The 25,596-nt window shown below is 45.6% G+C and overlaps 1 protein-coding gene across 3 annotated transcripts in view; it reads left to right on the top strand.

Annotated features, from left to right (window-relative positions):
• The window catches only part of ARHGAP39 (Rho GTPase activating protein 39), a 423,580-nt gene that overhangs the window by 181,083 nt on the left and 216,901 nt on the right, over positions 1 to 25,596 (top strand). The window contains exon 1 of one of the 3 annotated variants that reach the window (XM_054018892.1): positions 11,942 to 11,951. The exons of the other annotated variants lie outside the window; for them this stretch is intronic. The gene's annotated coding sequence lies outside the window, so the exon portion shown is untranslated. Of the gene's footprint in view, positions 1 to 11,941; positions 11,952 to 25,596 lie in introns of those variants that run through there. 3 annotated transcript variants of the gene reach the window in all.

Here is a 25,596-nt window from a genome sequence, read left to right as displayed (position 1 = left end):
GTTAAGACCAAAGCAGACTGTGATGAACTTCAAAAAGATCTCACAAAACTAAGTGATTGGGCAACAAAATGGCAAATGAAATTTAAGGTGGATAAATGTAAAGTAATGCACATTGGAAAAAATAACCTCAACTATACATACAATATGATGGGGGCTAATTTAGCTACAACAAGTCAGGAAAGAGATCTTGGAGTCATCATGGATAGTTCTCTGAAGATGTCCGTGCAGTGTGCAGAGGCGATCAAAAAAGCAAACAGGATGTTGGGGATCACTAAAAAGGAGATAGAGAATAAGACTGAGAATATATTATTGCCCTTATATAAATCGATGGTATGCCCACATCTCGAATACTGCGTACAGAGGTGGTCTCCTCTTTCAAAAAAGATATACTGGCACTAGAAAAGGTTCAGAAAAGGGCAACTAAAATGATTAGGGGTTTGGAACGGGTCCCATATGAGGAGAGATTAAAGAGGCTAGGACTCTTCAGCTTGGAAAAGAGGAGACTAAGAGGGGATATGATAGAGGTATATAAAATCACGAGTGAGGTGGAGAAAGTGGATAAGGAAAAGTTATTTACTTATTCCCATAATACAAGAACTAGGGGTCACCAAATGAAATTAATAGGCAGCAGGTTTAAAACAAATAAAAGGAAGTTCTTCTTCACGCAGCGCACAGTCAACGTGTGGAACTCCTTACCTGAGGAGGTTGTGAAGGCTAGGACTATAAGAGAGTTTAAAAGAGAATTGGATAAATTCACGGTGGTTAAGTCCATTAATGGCTATTAGCCAGGATGGGTAAGGAATGGTATCCCTCGCCTCTGTTTATCAGAGGATGGAGATGGATGGCAGGAGAGAGACCACTTGATCATTGCCTGTTGGTCCACTCCCTCTGGGGCACCTGGCATTGGCCACGGCTGTTCTTATGTTCTTCCTCCAAAACTGGAAAAGATTTTTCCCTCTGGTGCCAAACACAGCAAATATTTGCACAACAGGCCCCACTCCCGATCATCCTGGATTACCTACTATTCCTAAAAAAACCTCAGGACTGGCTATGTGCTAGATTTAAAGGCCTATAAATCTCGCAGCAATAAAGGCCTTCCACCAATAGGTGGATGGGACATCAGTATTCGCCCATCCCATTATTAGGAGGTTCTTAACGGGGCTACAGAACACATACCCGGATATCTGTGAACCCACTCGGGCATTGGATTTAAACTTAGTGCTCAAATGTCTAACCAGAAAACCATTCGAACCCTTAGCATCGTGTTCTTTACTTCACTTATCTATGAAAGTGGCATTCTTGATAGCCGTCACGTCGGCATGAAGAGTGAGAGAGATTTGGGCACTCATGGCTTACCTCCCATACACAATATTCTATAAGGACAAAGTGACTCTGAGGACACAACCTAAATTCATGCCCTAAATATCGTCCTCATTCCACCTAAACCAGCCTATTCACTTACCTATATTTCAGCCGAAACCACACAACAACCTCCAAGACAGTGTTACATACATTAGATGTCCGTGGCACCCAGGCCTTTTATCTGGACAGAACAAAGGCCTTTCGTAAATCTCCCAGCCGATTTGTATCAATGACACAAAGATCAAAAGGTGCAGCTGTATCCACACACAGACTAAATGGATATCCCACTGCATCCAATTGTGCTACTCCCTATGTAACGCAGAAGCCCCAATGGGCATCAGAACACACTCGACAAGAGCTGTAGGACTCCTATAGCATTCCCGCACAACGTACCCATCCTAGACATATGCAGAGCAGCCACGTGGGCATTTGAACACACTAACCATTACGCCATCACGCTCAGCTCGAGCACAGACACAAGGGTAAGCTTCACGGTCCTAGCCGCAGCTACAGACTCAACTCTAACGTCCCTTCCATCCTCATGAGGGCTTCGCTCATTCACCTGAAGTGCAGCACCCGGAGGGACAGTACTCAACGAAGAAGGGAAGGTTACTCACCTTGTGCAGTAACTGAGGTTCTTCGAGATGTCCCCCTGTGGGTGCTTCACTACCCACCCTTCTACTGCGGAATAAGAACTTGAGGCTCTAGGGTAGAGAAGGCACCGAGGGGATCGGGGCATGTGCGCGCCAGAAGAGACACCAGCAGTGTTGCGAGACAGCTACTGCGCATGCGTGCCCCCACCAGACACTTCTAGCAAAAATCTCCGATCGAAGGCGCCGGGACGCACTGCCACCTGAAGGGGAGCACCCACAGGTACACACATCTCGAAGAACCTCAGTTACTGCACAAGGTGAGTAACCTTCCCTTTTGTGCCAGGATAGAAATGTCACTATAGAGCACTGCAGGAGATGAACATTTGGACTCACTCAATACCACCCCTTCTCAGGGGTTTGACAGACAGCCCCTTATGCGCCTCAGCAACGACATTCCTGCTAATCAGAGTTTTACAGATTCTCTGTTCTCAAGTGCACATCCTTGCTGATGCCCCAAGCCTACCAAATTCTCTGGTAACAGAAAATTACCCCTCCCTGTCAGGAATGAGATTGATGGAAGCCATTTGACAGCCTTACTCTTAGTAACTAAAACTAACATTGCTTAGCTGACGGAAAAGCAGCTCTGTAAGAAGTGACAGCCAACTCACTAGCCCTAGGAGATAAGGAATGGTGCAACCCCATTTCACTCCTTTGTTTGCATTTATAGCACTGCAGCTTTCACATCAAGCTTCTTTAAAAGGGGAACTGTCAAGGCTAAACCCCCCAGATCTGACCCATCTTTCTTATCACCCTTACAGATGCTCAGATACCAGGAAAAAGAACAGGAGTGCGTGTTGCACTTTAGAGACTAACACATTTATTTGGGCATAAGCTTTTGTGGGCTAAAACCCACTTCATCGGAAGCATGCAGTGGAAAATACAGTAGGAAGATATATACACAGAGAACATGAAAAAACGGGTGTTGCCATACCAACTCTAATGAGACTTATCAATTAAGATGGGCTATTTTCAGCAGGAGAAAAAAAAACTTTTGTAGTGATAATCAGGATGGCCCATTTCATACCATGGTGACACATGGCATCAAAATACCTGTAAAGACAACTGCTTAGAAAGCCCATTGTGTGCCTGGGGTGGATGGGGGCATCCCCACACTGTATTACAATGTTCTTTATTTCTCAATTAAATAGATCACTGTCAGGTGTCCTGTTCGAGCCCTGCAAATGCACAGATATTTGCTTTATATCCACGGATACCTGCGGATGTGATTGTATTGTTTACCAGCTGTGAGGATCATGGATTGAATGCGGATCCAAATTTTTGTATCTGCAGAGGGCTCAAACAATGAGATGGGGGGCTGGTGCAGATGTGGATACTTATAAAAGATGGCCTGTCAGATACGAGTTAATTATGGCAGATGCGGATCCAAATTTTTATATCCACACAGGGCTCTAGTCCTGGTAGTCAAGAGCAATTCCACAAAAACAAACCCGTATAGGCAGGAGCAACCTTCCAGGAAATCCATTACCCACAGGCTCACCAGTTCCAGCTCTTAGCTCTAGAAGTCTTTCTAGGTTCTTCTATGGTCCAGAGGAATGGATTGAGCCCGATGAGGGAGGAAAGGAGGGAATGCGGTGAGCTAGCGGTGAGCGGGAGGGTCTGGCAGGGGAGTGCGGTGGCTTGGCCATGCGCTGGAGCTGGCTGGGCGCAGGGGGCAGCATGGCATGGCTGGGGCCAGCCTGGCACTCGGGGTGACCAGTGGCTTGGCCTGGTGTGGCTGGGGCCGGTGTAAGGGTAAAAACAGCACCCGGCACATTTTGCCAGGCCTGGCGGGCCGGGCATGGGGGGCCAGCCAAGTGGCTTGGGGGAGGGGGGTGAGCGGTTCAGCCTGGCATGGCCTATCAGCTCGGGGGGTTGGTGGTGGCTCAGCTTGGTGTGGCTAGGGCCTGCACTGGTGCTGGGCAGTTTGTGACTCCTCCAGTCGCGGGAAGGGGGGCCCTCAGGGTTCCTCCTGTTACGGGGGCAGGGGGAGTTTACGGGTCAGAGCCTTGGCTGGAAGGCGCATGGCCAGCGTGCTAGCCTCCCCAAAGTGGGGGTTTACCCACCACCCATGCTGCTAAGCAATGATGTTGTGACACCTCTATACTAGCAACCACCTGAGCACAGACCAGTATATATTATATGGTGTAGTGTATTTCATTCGGCGAACTGGTATAACCTATCCGAGCGAAAGCACTTGTTTGCATGTATAAGCTGTATCTACCCTAAGGGGTTTTGCCAGTATAGTCACTTCGCTAAAGCTATACATACAAACCTTTCTAGTGTAGGTGCGACTACTGCCTTACCCAAAGTCAGACACCACCTGAAGCAGGTCTCCCAGAGTCTCAGTCCAGTGCCTCCCCACAAGATCATTCTGCGTCTCTACACTTGCTGAGAACGCCACCATGCTCTCGGTTGTGGAATATATGACGTGACGCCTCGTTGGCTGAACCACTGGCTGCATTTTAAGGTGCTGCCTGTCTGCCTAGGCCTAAAGAGACCAAGTATATTCTTATGGCAACTGTGTGTGATTTCCAAAAGAGATTTATGCCCACGTTTTCAGTTAGACGTGCACAACTGAATGCATACATTTCATAGGCCACCTAAATGACCAATGTGCACATGCAAATCAGGTATCTGTGAGCATATGTGATCAGCTACACACCTACCTGGCCACATGCCTATGCAAATCTCCACTTTGCACAAACATCAGCTTTTTGCATGCTAAAATTAAGTGGTTACAAATCTATTAATGCAATCCTATTTGCCTATATTGGAAAATATGTACTTATCTTATATCAATACCTGTAACTAAACAAGTGGGTGCCCAGACGCCATGTAAAAGATGGTAGATATAAAGTTAGGTCTTCTACTTCCTTCCTGAATGCAGCTACAGCGAGCCCTCGCTATTGCTGAGCATCTCCCTGTTCTATTTCAAACAGACTATAACCACTGGATTTCAGGAAGTCACTGAGCAAATATGAGTATGTGAATGACCATCATAAAGTGTAAGAACACTCTGGATCCAAGGAAGAAAAACAAGGGAATTTTACTAATTTTCTCCTAAAAATTGTCAAAGTGAGAGCAACCCATCCATCTAGAACTGGTGCAGGGAATACCTTGACAAGTATCCTTGTAGCATCTCAGACTCCCTTACTGGATACAAAGACTATAGGAGAAAAGACTAAGGCTATATCTACACTACAAATTATGCCAGCATAATTTATGATGCTCAGGGGCGAGAATAAGGCACTCCTCTGAGCGATATAAATTATGCCAGCAGAAGTGCTCGTGTGCACAGTGCTATGTTGGCGGGAGAGCTTCTCCCACGGACGTAGCTTCTGCCGCTCATGGAAGGGGGGTTTTATGCTGAAGGGAGAGCTTTCGCTCATCTTCGTTTCTTCACCCCACATGCTGCAGTGGCGAAACTGTATCGCACGGTACGTATAGACCTGGCCTGAGAAGGCAGCTTTCAGCATCCCAGTACATAGAGGACATATCCAGGGAAAGCTCGGGGCCCCACCGTCCTCTCACTCTGGTATGACAGCAGCGTAACTCCACGGCCGGTGCTCCAATCTACACTGGTGTGACAGGAGAGCCAGGCCCACGGCCTTGCAGCACTTCCCTTTGGTTTCATTTTGCAAGGAAGCGGAGCTTCTGTTATTTGTTCTGGAGGAATGGTCAGGCTAGAGAGAATCATTTGAATGCCGGAGCCTGTTTGCGTGGAGGAGACCTTTGCAGATAAGCAAATGATCCTATTAGTAAGAGGTTACACTTGCCCTCCCTTACACTGCAGTAAGGTCTTTCTCTGCTAAAAGAGGATTTGGTACTCACACCGTGCTACATGGACAAGTATAGATTTGCCTGGGGCAGGCGTGTGATCCTCAAAAAGAAGAAAAACATCACAGCAGCCCTTGTCACAGGATGCAAACAGATTTTTTCACACCCGCCTGTGCATTATTGTTAGGTGAGTGATGTCTTTACAAAGGCTAAATATCCCTTTAATGTCTGCAATTGGGAACATATGGCTGGTGGCTTTACTCCTATAATGCTGTAGAAAGGGGGTGGGGGGAGAAGGAAGCTGGCTTCTTTGGTGATTGAACTCATCCATTTTTAAGCCATCTGCAGGCTAATCGAAGGCAAAGCACAAAACGAGGGCATCCGCTGCAGTCTATTTTAACGGCAATGCTTTGCAGCAGGAGCTATTACCTTGCTGAAAGAGGCCTCTATAAATGATTTGGACAGTTTTGGGTTAAGCACCAGGCCGTCCTACAAGATCCTAACTGAATAAATGGGACTGGAGTTGGTAACTTTTCATCGGAGAATCCCCCAGCACTATTTCGGCTTTTACAAGAGATAAGCCTTGGCGTTAGGGAAGAGAACAGTTACATTTGCTAAGCCCACAGCCTTGTCTTCTAGCTGAATAAGCGACTATAGGATGGCACTGGACAGAGACTCAGACTGGTCACTGCCACTTATAACACTGTTCACCGCACTGTAATTTCCTGATGAGCTAAAGATCTCATGAGATGCACACTGCTGATTTTCATGAGGTTCCCAGAGTGAAAGCAGTCATGTAATCCAGCACTCCCAACCCATAGGACGCAAACTATGTCACAGGAAATATTGTTGTTAAAGACAGTGCTACCTATCTGACTAGCAGGCCAGGGGAGAGCCAGGTACCCCCACAAAGCATCTGCACAGCTGCTCTCCAAGTGCTTCACAAAGAGTGGGTGAGCAATATTACCCTTTAACAGAGGGTGCAACAGGCAGAGAGGCTAAGGCCTACGTTTTCAAACACACCCACTGATTTCAGATACCTCATTTTTTGGGTGCCCAACTTCCCACCTAAGATCTGAATTTCTGAAGGGCCGAGCATCTGCAGCTCCCACTGGCTTCTGTTAGAATTGTGAGCGCTGAACCTCTCTAAAGGTCTGGCCCTACATGTATGAACGTGGGCACCCAAAGTTAACCGTTTTTTTAAATTTAGGCCTAAGCAGCTTGCCCAAAAAAACATAAAGAAAGCCAGTGGCAGAGTTGGGAACAGACCCCCCAGATCTCCTGACTTCTAGACCAACGATCCATCTACTTGCCCACAGCTACCTACATGTCTGGTATGAAACTGATGTGACACTTGCTTAGCTGCAGGACAATCTAAAATGGCTGACATTACAGAAGGAAGCTACAGGGTCTGAGGAACAAGAAAGAGACTGGGAGCCAGACTCCCAAACTAGTCCCGCTCTGCCACTAACTTGTTGTGTGACTGTGGGCAGGTTGTTTCACCCATCTGCCTCCTATTCTGTAAAACAAGCACCACACCCATCTCATCACTTGGATAACATGAGGATTAGCTTTGTGTTGTCAAAGTGGTTAGGTAAACTTTATCAATACTGTACTGCATTGATTGTCAATATATTGGTTATTTTCACATGTACTAGCCAGCTCAAGGTAGGTTATTAAGATCTTCTTAAAATCCAATGTGCATGAACATTTCAGTAAAATAGAATATGGGTGGTCAATTATTTTTTGTCATGGTCCAAATTTCTTGGTCCAGGTATAGTCAAAGTCCAGGCTCCAGAGAAAACAATAATGATAATAAGTAAATAAAAAGATTTTGGGGTCTGTTCAAATGCATCTGGCGGTCCAGATTTAGCTCGGGGTCTGCCTACTGCCTACCTCTGCAATAGGAGCTTTTCCCAACTGCTTGGGGATATTCCTCCAAAACTTGTCTTTGGCTGTGTCTATATTGGGACTTCAGGGAAGTTTTTCATCATTACTCTAGCACTAGCAGGAGAGCTAGAAACAGAGAATCATAGAACTGGAAGGGACCTCGAGAGGTCATCTAGACCAGCTGTGGGAATTTTTATCCTTCTCAGAGCTGGTCTGCAGCACAGAGTGGTGTGGACCAGAGGGCCCATCTACCCTAGCATTCCTTCCATCGCTCGCAATAGTGAACACAAGAATGGAAAAATGTAGAAAAGACAAGATGCGAGTGAGAGAGCATCAAGTAATCTCAGTTCAGCAACCAGGAGATCGCATACTGTGGAATCTTACCTCAGCTGTAGCATGGTTTGTCTGTCTCAGGGGGATTTATGTATGTGAAATGTTAAAGCTACCAATGAGACACCTGAGACTAATTAGCAACCCGCAGTCTTGATACAGATGCTTGTAATGGGAAGTTCTCATTAGTCTAAACTTATGTATTCCCCTTGGATGCATTTTGCAGAACAGCAAAAATATGTTTTCCAAATTTTCTATACCCAGAGCATCAGTTTATACACGCAAACTCTCCCAACATTACATCATCAGGTGTGGGTAATGACAGACTGCTGATTGACTGAACTCTGCTACATACTACAACTGTGATGTAGTGCAGAAATAGTCACATCTGTTCTAAAGCATATTTAGACACTTCAGCTTGAATTGGTCTTAAGACCAGGACTTGTGGAATCTGACACAAGGTTTTTATAGCACCCAAAAGAGCTTTACAGAACATATCAAAAGGCCAGGATCCTGCCCAAACATGTTATCATCTAGATTTACACAACACACCAAGCGAGGATAGCAAGAAAAGAGGGGAATTAGGAAGTCTGTCATTTGGCTACCGGTGTGCCAAGACAACTGCTTACCATGCTTGCCAATATTGTCTGACTGTTTACGTGTGCTCCCCTCATCCGTCTGTATCCATCTGTTGTTACTTGTCTTGTCTTATCCTTAGATTGTAAGATCTTTGGGGCGGGGACTACCTTTTTGTTCTGCATTTGTACAATGCCTTGCACATGGGGGGCTGGTCCAGGACTGGGGTTCCTAGGTGCTACAATAACACAAATAATAATAGTAGAGCAAATGTGGCAATAATATGATCACTGGCCTACTCAGTTAAGGAGTGTACACCTCTTGATGGCTTTGTAAAAGAGTTTTAGTGCCTTATGTAAGAAATAAGTTATATCACAATAAACACAGATAATGTAATATATTGCATCAACACAGCACCTTCCACACTAATTCTCAACCGTCCTGGGGAAGTAGATAGGTAGGTATGATCATTCCCTTCTAGGACAAGAAAACTGAAGCAGAAAAAGATATGACCTTGATGAGTTGCGCTAGTTTAACTTCAGATGTGATTTCAAACTGATTTAGTTCAACCAGTGCTGAAGTCTGTGTGGATGCGCTTATTCTGGTTTAAAGCAAGTTAAAGGTTTAGCATAAGTCCATGTAGGGGTTAATGCATTTTAACTTCACACCTTTAGTAAATTCTTCTTAACTTTCTTGAGCATCCCCATGTAGACAAGCAGTTAGTGTGAGAGCCCGGATGAATGACAGCTCTGGCAAATGCAGGGTTAGATTTCCCATTCAAACGCACGTTATTTTTAAAGCCCATGTGCGATGGTCCAATTGGCTTTTTTTCGCATTGAATTCTGGACCATGCAGCCTTCCGGCAGCTCGATGTAGTTAGGAACTTTGTTGCCTGATCACCAAGGAAGCCTGCAACATCATCTGTGTAAAGTATTTTAGGGCGTGCATCAGCTTGGTAATTACAAATTCAAAACCTAACCTTCCCCACAAAGTGAGTTATTAAAAGCACAGCAAGAAAAAAACAAGTGCCTCCAAAAATAGCACACCACCTTCCCTGCACATTCTATGCACCGGGCTGAGGGCGTGAGATAAATACTTGTATTGTTAATGAGTCGTGCATGTGCCTCAAAGAGAGCCTGGGTACCTAAGGCTTCTAGCTTCATACATCATACCACTCTCCGGAATGTGCACTGCCTGCCCCAAGGGCTGCTCACTGCTTATGTTTATCTGCTGAGAATTCACACTCATCCTCTCTCCAAGCAACTAATGGGCTACTGGGCCCCCAAATGATTAGTCTCGTAATGGAAGCTCATGTTCCAAACCACTTTCCAAGTGTATTTTTATGGTGGCCATTGAGCTCAATGCCCAGCTGGGTTTTACAACGTTCAGGAATTACAGCAGATGCCATTAAAAACCCAACGTTTGCCACTCAGCACTGCCAGCATGACACTGGATTGTTTATATCTCACCACACAGACAGCACACGCCATTGCAAGCACAACACTGGTACCACACAACAGGAGCAGTACACTGCGAGGAGTGGGAAGAGCATTGGAAGCAGAAGGAGAAGCAGCAGGACATCCGGGATCGGGGTGTGGGAGAGGGAGGAGGATTTCAATAGTTGCATTTTAGATCGAGCGGGGCAGGAAAGGCAAGATGGCATGAAGAGAGGACAGGGGGCTTTAAAGGAAGCTACAGTCTTCTGAGCAATCACATGGTCACAGTGCTTCCCACCATGCCTGAGGGGCAAATTCCCTCTGAAACTGTAGTCTTGTATTTGCATTATGTCTGAGTCTTCTGCTGGCTCAGGCCATGATTTAACAGTCTGAGACCTCAGGGCTGCCCAAATAGCACAAGAGATCACAAACCAGCTCCACTTTCCATCAACCTGGTGTTGGTAATTAGGGAGAACACGGATGTCTCATACGCCAACTAACTGTTCCAGCACATACAGCAGAGCTGTCCTAATAACACAGGGAAAGTGTTTGAAAGAAACTGGTTTCAGTGGTAGCTATGTTAGTCTGTATCAGCAAAAAAAAAACAAAAAAAAAAACGAGGAGTCCTTGTGGCACCTTAGAGACTAACAAATTTATTTTATATGAAAGGATGTGGGTTGTTTTACTAAGTGTTAACTCAGTCTAACGAGATAAATCAATTAACAGCAGGATACCAATGGAGGAGAAATAACTTTTGAAGGAGTAGGAGAGTGGCCCATTATAGATAGTTGACAAGAAGGTGTGAGTAACAGTAGGGAGAAATTAGTATCGGGGAAACTGGTTTAGGGAGCCCACCACGTTGACTGAAACTCCTGCATTGCTGATGTAGCAATGAAGTCTCTTTCCAGGCAGCAACAGTTACTGACCAGCAGCAAACCCAGAAATATTTTTAACTTCCTTTCATTAGAGATTCTTGCAAATGTTAGCTAAGCCTTTAGTCTATACTAAAGAAGTTGCATTGCTTTGACTAAACTTAAAATTGATCTAGTTAAACCAATGTAATCTCCTAATTTAGACACACAACTGGTTTAACCCTTGCTTAAATCAGTTTGGCATGCATCCACAACTTACTGAATTAAACTAAACCAATTTATGCAAGTGTCTTGTACATAGCACATCTATGTTGGGAGATAAAATTGATTTATCTAAATCAGTGCAAAGTTTAATTTATTTAAACGAATGCAACTTTTCTAGTATAGACAAGGCTTAAGTTTCACAGTGACTGCCATGGCACTTGGGGTTCTCCCATGGCTGTAGTTAATCACCTCTCCGAGAGGCATCAACCTAGTGCTGGCTACACAGTGGGTGGGGGGACAGTGTTGGGAGAGGGCGTGTGTTAGATCGCCTTAACTGCATCACTCAGGGATGTAGATCTGTCACACCTCTGAATGACATCGCTGGGTTGACCTAACTTTTTAGTGTAAACCTGGCCTATTCGCTTATTTTAAAGAATGGGGCTGGGAACTAGGACACTGAGAAGGGAAGTGACTTGCTCAAAAGTCATGCAGCACATCAGTGGCAAAGCCAGAAATAGAATCAGTTGTCCCAATGCCTAATCCCCTGTTCTAGCCACTGGACAGCACTGCCTCCCACTGTCCCTAAAAAAGGATTACAGATGGTTTTCTATTCTAAGGCTGAGTTTGCAAAACTAAATCAAACTTTATTTTGACCTGACAAATAATACTAACATATTTCCTTGAGCATTTAAAGGTTTTTTTTTTTTTAAACTTGACATTTTTTATTGATCTCATATGGGAAATATATTTTCCCTCTCTGAACCCCTCCAAGATCTGTGTGGAATTTTCAAGGAGTTCATCACTTATCGTGCTGCTCATCCTGTCACAGCTTGGACTCCAGTACATAACAGGTATGGCTGGAAGGTAGTCAGAGAATGGAAATGAATGAAAAAAAAAACCTCCATTACCCTGTGACGGGTTGGATCACAGAAACCCCCTGACGTACCAAGACTACCCCTGCTTCTGTTTTCCCTGCCAGCTCAGGACTCCAGCACCCTGTCTTGCAGAGCCAGACACTCCCGTCTGCTCCAACTCAGACCCAGGGTCTGAATAACTTGCCCCAAAGCTGCAAGTTTAGCTGAAAACCGCTCACAGAAGTGTGCTTGTCTTTAGCACGCAGATGCCCAACTCCCAATGGGGTCTAAACCCAAATAAATCCGTTTTACCCTGCATAAAGTTTATACAGGGCAAACTCATAAATTGTTCGCCCTCTATAACACTGATAGAGAGATATGCACAGTTGTTTGCTCCCGCAGGTATTAATACATACTCTGAGTTAATTACTAAGTAGAAAGTGATTTTATTAAATACAGAAAGTAGGATTTAAGTGGTTCCAAGTAGTAACAGACAGAACAACGTAAGTCACCAAACAAAATGAAATAAAATGTGCAAAGCTATGTCTAATCAAACTGAATACAGATAATCTCACCCTCAGAGATGCTTCAGTAAGCTTTTTCTCAGACTGGACACCTTCCAGGCCTGGGCACAATTTTTTCCCCTGGTACAGCTCTTGTTGCAGGTCAGGTAATAGCTAGGGGATTCTTCCTGATGGCTCCTTCCCCCCCCCCCCCTCTTGTTCTCTTCCACCCCTTTATATATCTTTTGCATAAGGCCGGAACCCTTTGTCCCTCTGGGTTTCCACCCCTCACCCCCACTGGAAAAGCACCAGGTTAAAGATGGATTCCAGGTAAGGTGACATGATCACATGTCACTGCAAGACTTCATTACTCACTTGCCAGCACACACATTTACAGGAAGAGTAACAGGTAAACACAGCCATCTGCAGACAATTGTCCTGTTAATGGGAGTCATCAAGATTCCAAACCACTGTTAATGGCCCACACTTTGCATAATTACAATAGGCCAGGGGTAGGCAACCTATGGCACGTGTGCCAAAGGCAGCACGCGAGCTGATTTTCAGTGGCACTCACACTGCCCGGGTCCTGGCCACCGGTCCGGGGGGCTCTGCATGTTAATTTAATTTTAAATGAAGCTTTTTAAACATTTTAAAAACCTTATTTACTTTACATACAACAATAGTTTAGTTATGTTATAGACTTACAGAAAGAGACCTTCTAAAAACGTTAAAATGTATGACTGGCACGCGAAACCTTGAATTAGAGTGAATAAATGAAGACTCGGCACACCACTTCTGAAAGGTTGCCGACCCCTGCAATAGGCCCTCAGCGTAATAGTTCATATTTCTAGTTTCAGATACTTGAGTGGTACATTTATACAAATAGGATGATCACACTCAGTAGATTATAAGCTTTGTGTTGATACCTTACAAGAGACCTTCTGCCTGAAGCATATTCCAGTTACGTTATATTCACTTATATTTTTATAAAACGATTCCAGTTACATTATATTCACTTATTATGTTTTTATAAAACCATATAGACTGCACAACGTCACACCCTCTTCCTGAACTTACTGCCAGAGACTTGGACACTGACCATGGCGGAGGCAGTATACCTAAAATTCGTTTTGGGCTCCCCTATGGGGCAGACACTCCTGTGTCCCCCAAAAGGGAAAGAGATCCTGATCCAGCTGTAGGCTCACAGCTACCAGCTATGAGGGACCTTTCGCTGGCCAGCAAAATCCCCCCCCTTCACTCAGGTTGTGCTTGCTTCCAGCTAGGGTCCTTGGGGTTTGTTCCCACCGCAGCAGTCACCAGGACCCCAACTTCCAGCTCCAGGATACATGTCTCTGTGCACCTCTTCCACTCCATTACAGCCAGGTCATGCTTCTGGGTCTTAATTGCTTTGTCTCTTAAGTCCAGGCTGGTAGGCAGCCTTTTCTTTTTCCAGGTCAGCCTTTTCCCAGGCAAATTGTACATCAATTTCCATTTGTCTTCCCTTGAGACCATCACTCGATGAGCTGGGATACCACAGAGAACACCCTCCTGCCAGAACAGGCACCCCTTCCCTCCTGTTTTGCTAGGTTAGACACTCCAGTCAGCTTCAGCACAGACAGAGGTTGGGCCACACCCATCTGCAGTTCACTGAAACTGAGATGCACTCAGCTCAGGGGCTTCTTAGTTAACAGAGACATTCCCAGTGCCCAGTGTTCAGTCTTTCTGGGCAATTTGCAACTTGTGTAGTTTTAGCTTCTTTTGATCTTCATTCTTACTTATTTTGCTTCCTTTTCTGTCCCTACTTCCCTTTCCCGATTTATGCAAACAGAAAATAACAAACCAGTAACCACTTTGTTCTCCAGCCACCACACTTAAAACTCACTTAAAATCACTACCAGTATCTCAAAGCAATCAGCTGTGCACAGATCCTGCTCAACTACGCCACTGTGACGATGCTGGTTCTGGCGGGACACAACTGAGAGTGCCAATTCAGGACAAATTGCTCAAACAGGGCAGTTACAGCCCACGGCTGGGGTTTTTCCACCTCTAAGGCAAACCAAACCAGCCAGACAGTGAAGACTTTGGTTTCACCCCACTGGCTAACCACAAGCCACACAAACAATTCTCTTAGACACTCCAGTTTCCCAGTATCACCACCAGTGCCACTCGTTAGGGGGACAAATGGTTATGAAAACCAATACCCCAGTAAAAGAAAAAAGGTTCTCCTGATCCGAAAGGACCAAGCCCCAGACCCAGGTCAATATACAAATCGGATCTCAACCACAAATCACGCTGTTGCCAATCCTTTACAATCTAAAATCTAAAGGTTTATTCATAAAAGAAAAAAGATAGAGATGAGAGTTAGAATTGGTTAAATGGAATCAATTACACACAGTAATTGCAAAGTTCTTGGTTCAGGATTGCAGCAGTGATAGAATAAACTGTAGGTTCAAATCAAGTCTCCGGAACATCCCCAGCTGGGATGGGTCATCAGTTCTTTGTTCAGAGCTTCAGTTTGTAGCAAAGTCCCTCCAGAGGTAAGAAGCAGGATTGAAGACAAAATGGAGATGAGGCATCGGCCCTTTTATTAGGGTTACCATATTTTGAGCCTCCAAAAGGAGGACACTCCACGGGGCCCCGGCCCCGCCCCTGGCCCCGCCCCCTCTCCTGCTTCCCGCAAACATTTGATTCGCGGGAAGCCTGAAGCAGGTAAGGGGGGGTGTGGGGGGAGGAGGCGCGGCCCAGTCTGGCCCCCTCAGTGTCTCCAGCCTGGGTCGGCTCGGGCCCTGGGGTGCCACCCCCGGCCCGCCCAGCACTGCCAGTCCCCGGCCCGGCCCCCAGGCCCCCAGCCGAGCACCCCCGGCCCGCCCTGCCGAGCACCCCCGGCCCGCCCAGCACTGCCAGTCCCCGGCCCGGCCCCCGGCTCAGCACCCCCCGGCCCCCGGCTCGGCACCACCGGCCCGGCCCCCGGCTTGGCACCGTACCGCCGGCCCGGTCCCCGGCCCGGCCCCCAGCTCGGCACCGCTGGCCCGGCCCCCGGCTCAGCACCGCCGGCCCGGCCCCCGGCTCGGCGCCCCCGGCCCAGCACCGCCGGCCCCGCATGTTCCGATTTTCCCGGACATGTCCAGCTTTTTGGGATTTCCCCCCGGATGGGGATTTGGAGCCCAAAAAGCCGGACATGTCCGGGAAAATCCGGACGTATGGTAACCCTACTTTTATAGTCTTTTCCAGGTGTAAGAACACCTCTTTGTTCTTACTGTGGAAAATTATAGCAAAATGGAGTCTGGAGTCACATGGGCAAGTTCCTGCATACTTTGCTGAGTTACAAGGCGAATCTGCCTTCTCTACATGGGTCAATTGTATAGCTGATGGTCCTTAATGGGCCATCAAGCAGGCCAGGTAGAGCTAACACCAGCTTGTCTGGGATGTTTCCCAGAAGCAGAGCATAAGTTTGAAATACAGACAGTACAGAGCCAATATTCATAACTTCAACTACAAAATTACTACACACATATAAAGAACAGGAGTACTTGTGGCACCTTAGAGACTAACAAATTTATTAGAGCATAAACTTTCACGAAAGCTTATGCGCTAATAAATTTGTTAGTCTCTAAGGTGCCACAAGTACTCCTGTTCTTTTTGCGGATACAGACTAACACGGCTGCTACTCTGAAACCTACACACATATAGACAACATAATCATAACTAGTAAACCGTAACCTTGTCTTAGACACCTCATTTGACCCCCTTTATAGAAGATTTGGTGTCACTACAGGATCTTGGTTGCAACCATGTTCTATATGGTCCCAGATTGTATCAGTGACGTCACATACCCCAAGCCAGACTAGAAAACTGGTTTAAAACACCATTTTAAAGTATTCTTCCTACACAGTGTATATCCTAAAGAGGAAAGATGAGGCAAGGCACAGCTGATGGTTAAAAAATGCCTCAGGCAATCACAAGAAGGGGAAAAAAAAAAGAAAAAGAAAGAAAAAACACACATCCACCCCTCCCCACCCCCACCCCCTGCAGAAATCAGTTAAAATGAAGTCTTCCAAGTAGGTAAATACTCTGAAGTCAAGTATCTGCATTATGTCAAAAGAATTGCAAAATGGGTCTTTTGTGAGACACAATGAAGCAATTAACTTGGGGGACGTGCAGGGAATGCAAGCACAGAATTCATCAGCACCTGCAGAAGGAATAAAACAAAGTCATGTTTCACTAATGGGTGACAAATGGTGTGCTATGAGATCGGGCCAGCAGCCAGCAGGACATCAACTACCTGAAGGGGGGTTCCAAAGAGGATGGAGCTCGGCTGTTCTCAGTGGTGGCAGATGACAGAACAAGGAGCAATGGTCTCAAGTTGCAGTGGGGGAGGTCCAGGTTGGATATCAGGAAAAACTATTTCACTAGGAGGGTGGTGAAACACTGGAATGCGTTACCTAGGGAGGTGGTGGAGTCTCCTTCCTTGGAGGTTTTTAAGGCCCGGCTTGACAAAGCCCTGGCTGGGATGATTTAGCTGGGAATTGGTCCTGCTTTGAGCAGGGGGTTGGACTAGATGACCTCTTGAGGTCCCTTCCAACTCTGATATTCTATGATTCTATGATTCTATGATTCTATGATCGCAAGATAGGAGGAAAGGCTTTTGCAGTAGCTGTGATGTGCAACATTCAATGTTATTTCGATGATGGACGGAGCCTAGCGTTTAGTCATGCTTCTAGAGCTGCTGTTGGACTGGAATGTACATTACACACGACTGAGCTGTATCGCACCATGCACACGGAGAGCAACACAGGCACAGCATGAGACAGCAGCAACAAAGCTTCTCAAGGACTACGGCTGCTCTCCGGCAACTCTTTCAACGCCGTTTTCTCTGTGCTCTTGGTTCAGGCAGTATTTCAAAATGCTTAGACATTCTCTCCAGATTGAAATCCAGTCTCTGGGTCCATGCACACCATTGTGCCTTGCCTGAGGTATAGCAGAAGGACCTCATGCTGACACTGTACTCTCCCGAGACTAACTCAGGACTTGCATATAGCATTTTCTTAATCCTCACGGATGTACTTTGTTGGAAGCCCAGTCCCTGCCCTGGTCCAGCAAAGAAACTGATTCTCCATGCATCAGCCTAGAGGAATGAACATAAGCCCTGTACTGAATTGCTTTGTTACCTGAGTTTATATTAACAGGGTCAGCAGAGGCACTTGTGAGCTCATTATTTCTCTCAATTAGGTATCAACAGAAAGGCAGATAACTTGACCAGTTACAGTGGCAACTGACTATCAGTAGCTAATAACCTGGGGAGTCAATAAAATCTCTTAAAACCCACATCTACAGCAACACAAACGGATACACATTCCTCAGTTCCTTCTCTTCAGCTTAACCTGGGATCTACATCACCTTCCTAGGACAACCATCACCAAGGTTAGAGAGCCCTCTAACTACTCACTCAACTAGGGCTGTTCTCTCCCTCTAAAAAGTAGAGGTCTCACCTTCCGTTGCTCCCTGCGGAACCAGTTTCAGTTGTATTAAATTTCTCATTGACGTTTGTTTAAACACAAAAAACCCATGCCAGATTCCAACATGTGCTCGCAATCAATTGGGTTTTTTAATCCTTTCCTTTTAAATATATAAACAGTTGTTAGATTTTATTTCCCTCTGACAGGTGTTGAGTAGAACGACCTGTCAGATTATCAAATAGCTCTGCTCATTATATCCCTATTTCACATCTGACTGTTCCCCAGTAACCCGAAAGGATTTGTTGAGTATGTTTTTCCCCCATCCTTGTTTATGCAGAGTAACAAGAGAGTGGTGGTTTTGGGGGGCCTTCTTTCTAAAAGGAAGACTGAAGCCAGAAGAACATTGAAATGGAAGATCAGAGAGAACAAGGTGAGAGAAGGAAATAGATCCATCTCTCCAAGGGTTTTAGGCCCCGTCTACATCTAAAACTTAGATCAACCTAGCTATGCGAAAAATTCATACCCCTGACAGAAGTAGTTAAGCCAACCTAAGCCCCAGTGTAGACACTGCTAGGTTGACAGAAGAATTCCTCCTTCATCATTGTAGTAAGTGTCTAAACTACAGCAGCACAGTTGCAGCACCTGTAGTGTAGACATACCCTTACATGGCTGCCCATCTCTGTAGTACTCTAGTGCACTTCATTAGAGTCTCTGGCGCTCGGGGTCACAACTCTCCTTGCAGTCATTTTTTGTTGTTTCTAGTGGTTTGGAAATAGAAAATCCCCCAAAGCGTTAGCATAACATGAAAAAAGGGGGAATAAAGAGAAAAGTTATTTTGGCCCCGATGAGATATTTAAGAATTATCAGGCAAATGTAGTTTTTTTTGAGCTTCCAGTAACCGGCATTTATTCTACTGCTAGACAGTATCTAGGAAGTTCAGATAATGGCAGAACCTCCATTCCTCTTCCCCCAGGAAATGGCACTCTCCAAGGAATAGGTATGTTTTACCTTTTATTGACTTTTTTAAAAAACCAACAAGACAACTGTAGTGAATTCTCAAATTTCTAGCATACTGGAGTTCCCCTTTGCTACCTTGGCCTGTGTTTGAAGCAAGGCACCTTTCAGATAAGATTTGGAAATCAGTACAGGAACATAGCGAACAGAGAGTGGACAGAGTGAAGCTTCCGGTGAGACAGGAGCAGCACGCACCCTGACACAAAAATCCCCTGCTCCAAAGGGCATTATGACCACCACTACAGAAAGCCCCTCGTACACATTTAAGTCAGTACTGTGCTTCATACCAGAAGATAGAGGGTTATTTGGGAGCTTGCTCATAAAATAGAAGAGAACCAGTTTTGCAGGAGAGACAGCTCTCTCAGACAATAACCCCCCTGCGAGTTCTGTGTAGCAGGCAGTCCGCTTTCTCCCCTGAAAGAGAGGCAAGGGAGAAACTCAGGACCTGAAAAATTATTGTCTTCAGAGAGCTCTGCTTTAATTACACTTTAAAAAAGCAATTGCCATCCTGCCTTGGTGCTCCCAGATTAAATCAGCTACACTGCTTCAGCATGAGGGACCACTAGTTCCAATTAGTGTCTCTCTCAGAGACTCCAGATTAATAAGGGTGACATGCTTTGGGGGTTCACCCAGACCGGCACAAGGCTGTGTCACTGCCTGCCCTGTAACCCTGTGTTCTTCTGTGCTATCTTGCTTCGGCTCAGAGCCCTGAAACTAGCCTCTTGCTTACAACACAATGACCTCACTCTGGCTTTCACCAGTGAGGTTATTTCTTGCTGGTTGACACCAACTGCCCTTCCAGCCAGGAGTCTCCCCAGCACTGTCTCCTCTGCAGTACTCAGCCTCTCTCACTGTAGCACCCACAAACCTTATCCAGGCTGCTGCTAGCTTTAAACAGACAGTACACGGTATCAGCCCATTAGTTTGGCTGAAGAGGTTACCCTTCCCTTTGAACTACTGCACTGAGATGGTTGTACAATAAAACAAGATGAAGTTTGTTAGCAAAGATCAGAAATGTAAGTGATACCAAGTAGAAGGAATTGAGATAGAATTGTTACAAACAAAAGTAAAAACATGTTTCTAGGACTCAAACCTAACAAGCTAGAGTCTTGGTCTTGCCTATATTCAGGTTTCCAGAGACTTTCATCCCCATGTTTGAAAGGTTCCACTTTTCTCAGATGTACAAGAGCTCTGGCCTCTTGTATCTGCCCAGTAATGGAGACCAAAATGGCTCCATCCAGACTTAGATCTTCCAAAGTTAAGTGACCTTGCTTCAGGAGGCAGAAAGGTTTCCTGGAGCTGCAGCTTCCATCCCCTGTCAAGATTGTTAAGTGGCCGTCCTCCACACTGGTTTGCCTAATGGCTTTGTCTACTTTCAAAGTAAGTACTTTCCTTGTTTCTTCTTGCTCAACTTACAAGGGAGGCACATTCAAGCAGACAGAACCACATTCCTTTGTCTAGGATGGGGTGACTTAAGCCCTGTCTGCCAAACACCACTTAAGAACTTATTTCCAGCACATAGTTATAATATTTCATACATCACCTGTGCATACACCACACCAGAACATTAATGATCAGCATGTTGCCAGTTCGCATATGACACCTTACAGGACCCCTTTTAGATACAGATTATGCCAACAGTGAGTTGGGACACTGAGCTGGTCAGGTCAGCTGAGGCTGTCAGCTACCTACCAGGGAACCCCCTGCCCTCTGGTATTGGGATGCTCTTAGGGTCAAAGGGGGTCTGAGAATTATTCAGAAATTGTGGTTATGGTCTCATGAAACTGCTGCAAGAGGACGGAGCTGTGGGTTTGTGTCAATGATTTGATACACAATTTAAAAGAAGTTATTCAGCTGTGACTGATTCAGCTATTCGAAGAAGGGTTGTCTGAAAGCTGCCTGACCCGCTCTGAGTAAGGGGGGGAACAGAGGAGCTAAAGGGAGTTTTAAATTGCCTTTGTATCAATTTTCTGACTGTCATTTCTGGAGCACTTTGTGACCCACTGGACACTTTCAACTCTCCCTTTGCATCTCACTTGTACTGCATGAGCTAAAAGAATCCAGCAGGTCACAAAGCACTGCTGAAAAGGCAGTCACCAAAAGTGGGAGATGGGAAGTAGGAGTGGAGTCAGGAACAGAGACACATATAGCATTTTACATCTTCAAAGCACAGGGCAAATGTTAACCAGCACCAGCCCTGGGAGGCAGGCCTCATCCCTGCTTCACCAATAGGAAAAGCCCTGGAGAATGTCATTGACTTGGTCAGGCTCACATAAGAAGTCCGTGGCATAGCTAGGAACAGAATTCAAGTTCCTGGATCCCAGTTCTATAGTCAGCCCACTAGGCCACCTTGCCTTTAATAAAGCAGAAGTGCTAAGGCTCAGGAAATTAAAGAAAAGAAAGGGCGGCCAAAGAACTTCAGTAATATATTCCACATCATACCAGAAGAGTTTCAATAATCTTCCTTCCACACTTCTAGCTTGGGCATTTATCTGGCATGGGTCACTGTAGTATCCAAGCTCACGTCATTTCTCTCCCCCTGTATGAAGCATTGTCCATGCTGGAAGTTGCATAATGTGCTACACATAAGTAATTTTAATCATTTTTAAATGAAAAAAAGGATCTTTATTTAAAAGCCCTCCAGACTGGTCTATTAGAACCTGGCTTGGATTGCTGAAGGCACCTGGACCAATGCACTCAAGCCATCTGTTAATGCCACACTAAAACCAAGGGAGGGGGTCAGGCCGGCCGGCACAGCACGGGCTGGTCTGGGAGCTGGGCTGGCTGGTGCAACTGGGATGGATCACAGTGGACCAAAGGCAAATCAACCAACCCAAGCATTTTGGGTGATGGCAGCATTCCAGAATGCCTGTCTCAGTCTCATGACTGTGGGCCAGTAGCCTGCGTGTGTATTAACTAAATGGAGCCAATGGAGCGAAGTTCACGTGCACTCCGTCTTGCCAAGCAGCAGCTACAGTGCTGAGTAGAAGGGAACAGTTAAAGGCCTTTGCTGAAGGGGCTGTCACAAACTGATGGTGTCACAGATGAGATCTACATTAGCTCAGTGGGGGGAGGGATAGCTCAGTGGTTTGAGCATTGGCCTGTTAAACCCAGGATTGTGAGTTCAATCCTTGAGGGGGCCACTTGGGGATCTGGGGCAAAATCACTACTTGGTCCTGCTAGTGAAGGCAGGGGGCTGGACTCAATGACCTTTCAAGGTCCCTTCCAGTTCTAGGAGATGGGATATCTCCGATAATAAGAATAAGATCATGCTAAGGAGTCACAAAGGAGGATCACTTTTTTGTTTGGTTTTGCCAAATTTTCAGAAAGTGACCAAATGGCCTCAGCAAAGCGGCAAAAAGGTGACAATCCCCTTCCCCCTTGGGCGTTCATGCGGAGGTGTTTCCTGGCCCCCTGGGGCTGCGTGGTGTTTTGACAGTTGGAAACTGGAGTTTTTAACTCAGTCTGGTGCATTTAAGACTCTGCAGCATGCTGTGAAGGGTGGTCGCTGGGAACTGAGTTCTCCTGAGTGAGTTGTTCCAAACAGTAGATATAAAGTGACATCAATTGGTGAAGCATTCTTGGAGTCTGTGTCAATCTGAGCTGAAGCAACGCATTAAGAGGAATCTGGGCAGCGGCAGGCTGCTCTGGATTTGATCACCCTCCATTTTAAAACATTTAGAAATCTAGAAACATTTAGATTAAAAAGGTGGACTGACTTGGCAATTTACTGTGAGGCTGGGGAAAGAGAGAAGTTGGAGATGTGGGGGCTTCCCCAAGACATTTGCTTCTCCCTTTATGCTAAGAATCATGGGGAGCCCTTGGTTACACCGTTAGAGCATAAACCAGGGAGTTTAATGGGGGACTCTATCTCCCCTAGTACCACCTTGTGTTCCTTCCCTGGCTGGGCTCTCATGTCCTTGACCTCAAGGATGCATCTTTCAGAAAATTGAAACTCTCACCCTGAAATTTCAGGGCTGGGTAATGAATCCCACATTACTAATCTCACATGTCAAAGGAACAGTGTCCAGTGTTGTAGTGAAGTCTGGAAATTCTGTGTCTGTATCCTGATGTGAAGTGGACAGGACAGGAAGGACCAAAAGCCTTGGATTGACTTATCTTTTTGTCTCCTACTCAACTAAACAGCCCTTGCATGTTACAGAAGTAGCAAGCCTTGGAAAGAAGCCATCCACATAGGAAGAGTAGCTATTTAGTTGTTAAAATTCTTTTATGTTGGCATAAATTTTTTTGCTCCTTCCTTTATTGCATTCCTTTTATTATACTTATTATAATTTATCCTCCTTTAAATCTTCCTGTTCTACCAGACCCATGGTCACTTATGTCCACATGCAATTCCATTAATCTGTCAATCGTATGGGACTTGTTTGTGCATCTAGAAGTATTTTTTCACACAACGCACAGTCAGTCTGTGGAACTCTTCACCAGAGGATGTTGGGAAGGCCAAGATTATAACAAGATTTAAAAAAGAACTAGATAAGTTCATGGAGGATAGGTCCATCAATGGCTATTAGCCAGGATGGCAGGGATGGTGTCCCTATCCTCTGTTTGCCAGAAGCTGGGAATGGGTGACAGGGGATGGATCACTTGATGATTACCTGCTCTGTTCATTCCCTCTGGGGCGCTTGGCATTGGCCACTGTGGAAAGACAGGATATTGGGCTATATGGACCTTTGGTCTGACCCAGTATGGCCATTCTTATGTTCTTAAGAAAACATGACAATGTGTAGATGATCTGACTCATGTAGGCCTGTCAACAGGGACAGAGCTAGTTTCCTTTGAAAGTTTGCTAAGAGCTTCCTGCTGATGCTATAAAACAGATCTTCTAACTTGCCTATATGCTCGGGGTCTGACTGATCGCCATTTTTGGGGTCGGGAAGGAATTTTCCTCCAGGGCAGATTGGCCGAGCCTCTGGAGGTTTTTCGCCTTCCTCCGCAGCATGGGGCAGGGATCTCTAGCAGGAGGGTCTCTGCCGATTGAAGTCACCTAAAACAGGATTGGGGACTTCAACAGCAGAGTCCAGGGAAGGGGTAGGGACGGTTTTATGGCCTGCAGCATGCAGGGGGTCAGACTAGATGATCATAATGGTCCCTTCTGACCTTAAAGTCTATGAGTCTATGAGTGTGAGGGCATATTTTTCCAGACTCCTGTCTGATACAGTGGCTTTTTTCCCCTCCCTCAGTCTTGTCAATTACTCAATATTCTGTCCTATCAAGGAATTTTATTTTTCAGAGTCAGAACCTTCAAAAATCAACCTAAAGATAATGAGTAGTGCATTCTTAGCAACAGTTAGGGAATGGTGAATTTTGATCTGCTATAAAATACGGTATGTCGTTCATATGGAATGTCTGTCATAAATGACATGTTACCATATTTCTCATGACCTTGAAACTTGTAACTTGCATGTGAGGGACAAGATAGTTGCCGTCAATATCATTTCCAGCCTGGTGCTTCAGCAGGAGGAATTGATTACAATCCAACTGTGATTCACCAGCAACGGAATGAAGAACAATACTGTCCATTGTGTGCCAAGGACCAGGGAATAACATCCCTTATTTCTCCCGACATGTCGTCTCCTCCAGGATCTTGTTGCAATACTTAGGATGGGAATAGGGATTGTTAGCTACGCCAGAGCTTGCCTCTTGCCATGTGATGTTGTGGCCATGCAGCAGCACACACGGTATATGGCTTTGGGTCATTGAGAGCTCACTCATATACAAGCCTGATATTTGAGTCATTCTCTTCTAATTGCTCCTGGGCTAGCATCTTGTGCCACTTTCTTCGAAGCTCTGCAAGGCAATAACATCTGCCAAGTGAACATGAGCATATTTTAGGGCAGAACATATTAAATGCTGCTTCATCTGAGTTGCCCTATGTGCACTTTCAAACTGAAAACTTAAAAATCAGTACTTTGGTCAGCAATCCCAGCAACACTTGCATTTGCTCGTATTTCACAGGCATCTAAAGGACCAGGGGGTACATTGTGCAATCTTGGTGAAGGAGATATCTTAGGGCGTCAGTTCTTCAATGTATAATGCCCCCAAAGAATCCTGGGTATAGCTAAACATAGAGAGGTGACATGAAATAGAAAAAATAAAATATAATTGAATAATTAGTTGTAGTTGCTGCTGACTTGCACCATCTGAATCTAATGGACTCTTCACAGCAGGGTAATTTGTTCATTTTTTTGGATCCAAATGGGTGAGTTAAATAGAAGCTTAATTCACTTGTGAGCTCCCACCTACCTCAGAAAACTGGGACTTGAGTCTTGCAGACTCAGCTGGAAAAAAGGTGTCTTCAAAGCAACATTACTGTACTGGAGCCTCTGTCTTGAGCATCATAGAATCATAGAATCTCGGGGCTGGAAGGGACCTCAGGAGGTCATCTAGTCCAAGCCCCTGCTCAAAGCAGGACCAATCCCCAACTAAATCATCCCAGCCAGGGCTTTGTCAAGCCTGACCTTAAAAACCTCTAAGGAAGGAGATTCCACCACCTCCCTAGGTAACCCATTCCGGTCCTTCACCACGCTCTTAGTAAAAAAAGTTTTTCCTAATATCCAACCTAAACCTCTCCCACTGCAACTTGAGACCATTGCTCCTTGTTCTGTCATCTGCTATCACTAAGAACAGTCTAGATCCATCCTCTTTGTA

Source organism: Malaclemys terrapin, chromosome 2 (assembly GCF_027887155.1).
Source record: "Malaclemys terrapin pileata isolate rMalTer1 chromosome 2, rMalTer1.hap1, whole genome shotgun sequence".
NCBI classification, from domain to species: domain Eukaryota; kingdom Metazoa; phylum Chordata; order Testudines; family Emydidae; genus Malaclemys; species Malaclemys terrapin.
This window is presented reverse-complemented; position numbering and strand designations above follow the sequence as displayed.